The sequence below is a fragment of the Cynara cardunculus genome (assembly GCF_001531365.2).
Source record: "Cynara cardunculus var. scolymus isolate 2C chromosome LG 1, CcrdV1, whole genome shotgun sequence".
In the NCBI taxonomy this organism is placed as follows: domain Eukaryota; kingdom Viridiplantae; phylum Streptophyta; class Magnoliopsida; order Asterales; family Asteraceae; genus Cynara; species Cynara cardunculus.
The window spans coordinates 18,813,382-18,820,875 of NC_037528.1; the positions used below are offsets into that span (position 1 = coordinate 18,813,382).

Below are 7,494 nucleotides of genomic sequence, written 5' to 3' on the forward strand. Positions count from 1 at the left end.
GATCCCAAGTCTATATATATCATCCGATGCATGTATCTTCAACAATATATGCATAGATCCAATCGTGGTTAGCCACCAAAACACATATATATACATCGTGTATACATATGTATATAACACGGGCCGACGGGTATATATACATATAACACATACACATGATGCATACATATGTGCACACATAACACACACACATATATATATATATATATATGATACATATATCTTCAACATTATAAACATATATTTAATTATCGCGGTTAGCAATCAAAACACATATACATGTATATATATGACACACACACACACACACACATATATATATATATGTGTGTGTGTGTGTGTTAGTAACCAAAACACATATATACATATATATCCGATACATGTATCTTCAACATTATAAACATAGATCTAATTATCACTGTTAGCAACCAAAACACATATATACATATATACCCGATACATGTATCTNACATATATACATATATACCCGATACATGTATCTTCAACATTATAAACATAGATCTAATTATCACTGTTAGCAACCAAAACACATATATACATATAACAAATATACATATGACACCTACACATAAACATGTATACATATAACACATAAAAAATAAGAAAAATAAGATAATCCCTTGCAAATCCCTCACTGATTAGCGACGGATTTGCGAGGGAACTGGTTTTTGGCCAAATCTCTCGCACATCCCTCGCTGATCAGGGACGGATTAGTGAGAGAAAATGTTTTGGACCATCCCTCGCAGATCCGTCCCTGATTTGTGAGAAATCTGCGAGAGATAACCAGTTCGCTTGTTGATCTGTCGTTAATCTACGAGAGAACTAGTTTTTGTCTAGTCCGTCGCAGATCCGACGTCAAAAACCATTTCTCTTGCTGATCAGCGAGGAATCCGTGAGGGAAATGGTTTTTGGACCATCCTTCGCAAATCTATTTTTTTTTTCCGTCACTGATACTCTGTTTTTTAGTATAGTTGCACATAAATAATAACATACTATAGAATAAAAAATCAATTATAAAAAGTACGACTATATCAAAAGTAATATACGCTCTTCATCGGCTAATTAAATCTTCCTTGACATATATAATTCTTTTTGACAAACGTTCTTTTTATTTGGCACAAATGACCGAAACATTAAAAAATCCATTGTAAAATTAACTAATCGAAATATAAACAAGTTAATCATGAATATTAAGAGATTTACAAACAAATTAACTCTAAAAGTTAGCATCAAATATACAAATTAATCCAAAAAAATTAGCCTCAATATAAACAAGATAGCTCTAAATATAAATATTAACCCCAATATTAATATACAAATAAGGGTTATGGTTCCACAATATATTTTACCTTTAATGATGCTATTAAGATGTAAATGTCTAATTCGTTTATCAATTTCATTCATCATTTCTATTTTCACAAATTCTTGGTCAACCCGACCCTAATACTTCCTTTTCGTGTTTTCTTCAGACTTGGATACGATAACATCCATCTATTGTCGTCATTGACATAAAGCTACCCTCTACTTGACACTACGACGACATTATCAGAATATAATGGCCAAAATGAAACCTTATATTGTGTTCTTAAGATATAAGTTTATCAAGCACTTTCCTCCTAGCAAAAGATTAACAAATACATCCATTTTTGCAATCTGCTACTGCAAACCGTCAATCACCTGCTGCTTTTATAGTTAAGCTGAACCATCTTGGAAATATTCGTTCAAAGATGATTGTGTAAAGAAGGTTTTGCATAGTCAAATCCAGTTGGTGACAATGTGCTCTAGGAAAGGCCGGTCAACTTGCATACTGCACTACACGTTGATGGCTCGGGCAGATCCTCCTCAAATACCTCTTTCGACTGTTGCCACTTCAATTAGCAGCTCATCTAAGAGCTAATTAAATCATAGAAAATAATTTAAAACGGTATTTAGTACGTAAGACAAAAACAAGCATTCTATAGCTGGAAAAAAGGAGTTATAGCCTGCAAGTTCTGCGATGATAAAAGAAACACATCATGGATTAACCATCGGTTTTTTTATTTTATTTATGTAACATTAACATAGAGCACTGGAACAATATAATTGGATAGTCGGCCATCACTTCATTCTCACCTAAGAGATGCCATCTAACCAAACCACACGAGATAAAACCACCCAAAAGAGTAAAGTTGGGTGATGGTGGTCAGTGGCTCAAAAAGGTAATAATTCCAGTGCCTATATTGCGGTCATCAAAAATCTGGATAGGTGATTCGAGCTCATCAGATCATATGAGAGAAGACAGATCACTATTTAGGGAAACTCAAACATTAGAACGTCCAATAGATAGAGGTTGAGATATCAACTCACAAAATTTCGTTTTACGGGGTGGTCTTCATGTCCCCAATCTAGATTGCAATCTTTTCTCCGTCAGGCGTCAGCAAGTTGTCTAAGGATCCAAAATCAGACACGAATCCTCCAGTACTATTCATGATGGTCCATAAGTGATGTGTGGGATCCTTCTAGAGTCGGAAAAAACTTATTACGACTAGATGGTTTGTGACATTCAAGGACAATCATTCTCGGATCAAATGGTCATTCTTCCTCATGAAAGAAAAACTAGTCGGAAAAAACTTATTAGGACTAGACGAACTAATTATCTCAAGCCATGTGACCAATCCAAACTCCAAGTCTAAGACTTTATCTTATAAAAATCTGATGATGATATGATATTGTGATGGAGGAGATGAAGGAGATGAAGGGCTCAAAGAAAATAGAACTTTAAGGAGCAAGAAACAGTCGGCGGTCACTGCCAACTTTTACCACCAACAAGAAATGTGGCTTGGGATTACTGAAACATCCAGAAATTCAAGCATTTTCAAAATATGGTGGAGACTTCTAGTAGTCTCCCCACAATTCTGACCCTACATGTATGTGAAATGTCCCTCTTGTAAATATACTAAATACTTTGTAGGAGAGTTCTAGACATGCAATATTGACTGTTGATGAAAAAACCGATGTTGTCCGTTAAGATGGTGGAGGCTTACATAAAGGGGTGACCTTCATTTGGCAAGGCACTCGCCCAAGAATCAAAACACTCATTGTAAGCCAGTTGAGTTCGAGTTAGGAAAACTTGGTACAAGTGCCAAGTACAAGAAGTGAGCTTAAGAGACAACTCCGTGACACTTGGTACCAGACCTACATCTGTTTCAAGGTGATGGTAAATTAACTCTAACAAGACTGATGTTGGGGGTGATCAAGGTGAACCTTGGACGAGAGAAGGTGCTTAAGGAAACACCAAGAATTGTGACAAGTTGAAGGACACAATGGCCAATCTCATATTGAAATAGAGACTTCGATGGTGGTATTGAGAGCAAAAGTGGAGGATGTCCACCAACACCTTGACAGGTTAGAGTAGGACAAGGAGATCCGTGATGGTGTCAAACCTAAGTGGTGACTTACTTCAAGAAGTCCATGGCCATCACTACATGCCCATGGGTAAGCTTAAAGCTATGTGTGCACAAGGGAGGGAGAGTTAAGCCATTTTTCGCCATCAATTAGAGGAGATGCAAGCTGATTAACGCATATGCAAAAGGTATCACAACTGTCACCCCAAGGAATGATGTTCCAGCACCTCCTATACCATTAGAAGGCAAGAGGTAAGCAAGGGAAGTTAATGAGTTTCTTTGGGAGGTCAAACAATACTTCAATGGCGTCAACATCAAGATCAAGACGGCCATAAAGTACTTGGGGGGGTCATGGCAAGCAACAATATCAAGAGGGATGCTTACACAAATGATACATTAGTTGATTTGATCATGAAACTAAGATATAACTTTATCCTAAGAAAGCAAAGAATGAGGCAAAAAGCTTGACTTCGAAAGCTCAAGCACACTTGTGACTAGGTGGTTGTCATCAAGCTAATATTCGCATCTAGGTTTACAAGGTTCACCATACAGGGTGGTTTTCGTGGCTAGGGTTTTACAATCTTGTTGAACTAGAAAGAGTGGTGGTGGGTAGTGAATGTTTTTAGGGTTTTAGTGAAGGCAGTAGTAGATGATGGGTACATCACGTATTAGGGTTATTGAGAGCCACATGGCTCTAATACCATAAAGAAAGGTATTCTTGAAAAACTTGACTATTTTATTAGAATATTTCTAAATATAACCAAAGCGCCTTTGGACTAGCGGTATGTGAGTCCTTGGCTTTCTAGGAGGTCAAGGGTTCAAACCTCACCAAGGGTGAGGAGGGTGTGTGAGTTTATTTGTTCTATTTGCCGTATATAAATATTATATACTTAAAAAAAATACTTCTAAATATAAAAAGATACGACAGTGGGGCATGGGGGGAAGTAAAACCCAGTGACGTAATATTATAATACAACAGTGACATAAATTCTAATAGAATCTAACACCAAGTCAACTGTTGCACCTTCTATGTGACAAAATAGAACCAAACACCAAGTCAACTGTTGCACCTTCATGGTGGTGATGGATAGACAACCAATCATGTGGCATAACTTAGGAGGCAGCTTAGCAGCGACAATCTAGAGAGATTTAATCCCAAGTTTTTGCATCGACTATACTTTTTTTAGGTACWAAAATCCAGGGACTACTTTTATGGCTTGTATCAGATATAGCATATGCATATATTTAAGAAACTTACRTGTGAGGCCTCTTGTAGAGCTATGAGAGTTTCTTCAGCATGCCTCCTCTTCAGYGATACCTCGTCAGTTTCCTGAAGCAACTTCTCAAAAAGGCTCTCCCTGTTCAAAAGTGAAACAGAAAAAAATCACTGGAGCATGACAAGTATATAAGTCTCACAGTAGTTTAAGTTCATTTCCAAACATAAAAATTCTTCATCTCATTTAAAGTAAATCTCAGAAACCAAGTAGCCTGCCTTCTCGTTCACCTGTACAGAGATTTAATCAAGACATTGCATAGCTCTCTCTTTGTGTGGTTCACCTGGATACAAAATCAGTCAAATATGATTTGTCAGAAAATCTGGCAGCTTTTTGATCAAACACATCGATAACCACTACTTAGTTGAGTAAAACTAGCGCTCACCAAAAAATGCATGATTGCTTTGGGCACAGAATCCTGGATTTTTTCCCTAACGATGCTATAGTATGATTCCAAAAGCTGCTTGGTAACTGCCAATGCCTCAGCTTCATGCTCCGAGTGCATTTCTGACGAATTCAACGATAATGGTGGCTGGCAGCATTTTGACACACCAAAGTGTAGAAATCAGTTACAAAACTTTCTAAGAGAAAGAACATGATTTAGGAAATGGAAAAATCATATGCAAACAAAGGAAAGTAGGTTTAAATGGGATGGCACACCTCTCTAAGATGAATTATAGATGAAACATGCTCTTTATGGTTAATGATTTCCTCGCCAGTGTTGCTTCTGGAGATATCTACTGCAGGGTTATGAACCTCCCTCCCACGAAAAAATGATGCAATCCTCCAATTTGAACCCCTCTCACTACCTACGAAATCAACAAATTAAATATAAGGGATGACATAAAATCTCAATGGTTAATATTAAAACATAATTAGGACTGAACGACATCTTGCTGAAATTTGCATCTTACCAGAGGATCCATTTCCGTTGACATCTGCAACTGATCGAACTCCCTGTTTGTAAGCAGGAACGGGAAACACACAATGGACAATGTGGATGTTAGTAGATCGACAAGCATTGTGTAGAACCTTTGTAGGGAACAAAGAAAAATTGATGCCTCAATTTAAGAATAAGAAAATAAAAAACCGGATCAACAGATATTCCATTGGATGGAGCTCTAGCAACGATAGCGTTAGATCTTCGATTGCTTCCGGAAACTGCCACTGCATCGGAATCTACCCCATCCTGTCCAAATGGTCACATTAACTTAGACTAGGCTCTAGCATCTCCTTCAACAAGAAAAATAGAAATAAATGCTATAACAGCTGGACAAGTATACCCTTTGCCTAGACGTTGGTGAAGCCAACCTATTAGATCTGACTTGATGTGAAGCAACCTCCACAGCTTTATTTCCTCCAATGAAATTTGGATGTGAAGTGTTTATATAGTCAACCTGCAATACACAACAATGCCATAATAGCTAGTCCGGACAAATAGAATGTACCATAGGGGAAAATCTTGATAAACAAAAACCATGGAAAAGTCTTTGACATGAGAGCTTGAAGAATTTGAAAGAAATAAATAATGAAAAAAAGAAAGAAAAGAACTCGAATTGAAAACACAAATATTTTTTAGAAGAATAACTAAGACTAGTTAATAATACTAGACAACATACAAAAAGTAGAAGTAGGTACAAGGAAACATAGAAAATGAACGAAAAACTACACATCCATTTATCTAAAGTTCAGCTTCCCAAGTATCCTCATTTATCTCAGAGTGTCATCAAGAAGATCATGATCATCCACATAAAGCTACAGATTCAGCATCATAAAAGAGATTGCACATGATTCCAACATTGTAACCTCAGCAAAATGTCAATAACATACTTCCTTTTGTTAGTTATAGTTACCCCCCTCTTACATCTCTCTTATCCCCATTATTTAGGTTTTCTCTACTTGTTCTCTAAGGGGTTTGGTTCATAGAATCTGCCGGAATCTGAAGGAATTGCAATGTTCAATTTCTTTGACTCCATTCCCTTGTTTGGTTCACACAARGGAAGGGATTCAATTCCATAGGAATCCCCAAATTCCACTGGTGGGATGAATTCATCATCTCATAGCATTCTGTGTGGAACTAAATCCCTCCATTACTTCAATGTTAAAAGACAAAATTACCCCTCAACTAATAAGAAGCCCATTTCCTTTTTCATCACCACACTCCATTCCATCGCTCTCTGCATCTTCATCTTTTTCGATCTGCTGCTCCTGTTTCATTGATCATAAAGTCCATAGATCTGCTAGTCCTGCTTCATTGTCGTCACTGATTCTGGTCTGTCTTCATCTGCTTCTTCTGACCACTGATTTAGGATCAATAACCCACTTGTCTCGTTCTGGTTTTGCCAGGTTCACTTAATTAAATCAGTAAAACAAAATAGCTAACTAAATTTAGTCACAATGAATGAAAAAAGTAAAATACAAATGAGTAGCAGGCTTGGACAAGAGAAGGATAACAGTAGAAGGCTTATGCAGAAGGTCTCTTCACAAAAAATTGACACATCCTGTTTTTCCAGTCTTATGAATATAGCATAATTAGACTACAAAAGTAGTAACATTTTATAGCAGACCTTATGCACATACCAGAAAGCAACTGCACATACCTTAAGACATGAGAATGCCAACTTTAAGGTATGAGAATGCCAACTTTAAGGTGAAACTCTTAGCCGGTTGATTATATTAGTTAGAGATAATTACGGATTTGATTTATATTTATCATTAATTATCAAGATTTGTATGGATAGGGTTTCTTTGTACATACCCTATATATATAGGGGTTTTCTGTTAATGATAAATCCATCGAGTTTTGCAAACTTTTA

General features: G+C 36.7%; 1 pseudogene; it reads right to left on the reverse strand.

Moving 5' to 3' along the window:
* Positions 1 to 1,391: 1,391 nt before the first annotated feature.
* The window catches only part of LOC112510782, an 87,752-nt pseudogene continuing 81,649 nt past the window's right edge, over positions 1,392 to 7,494 (reverse strand).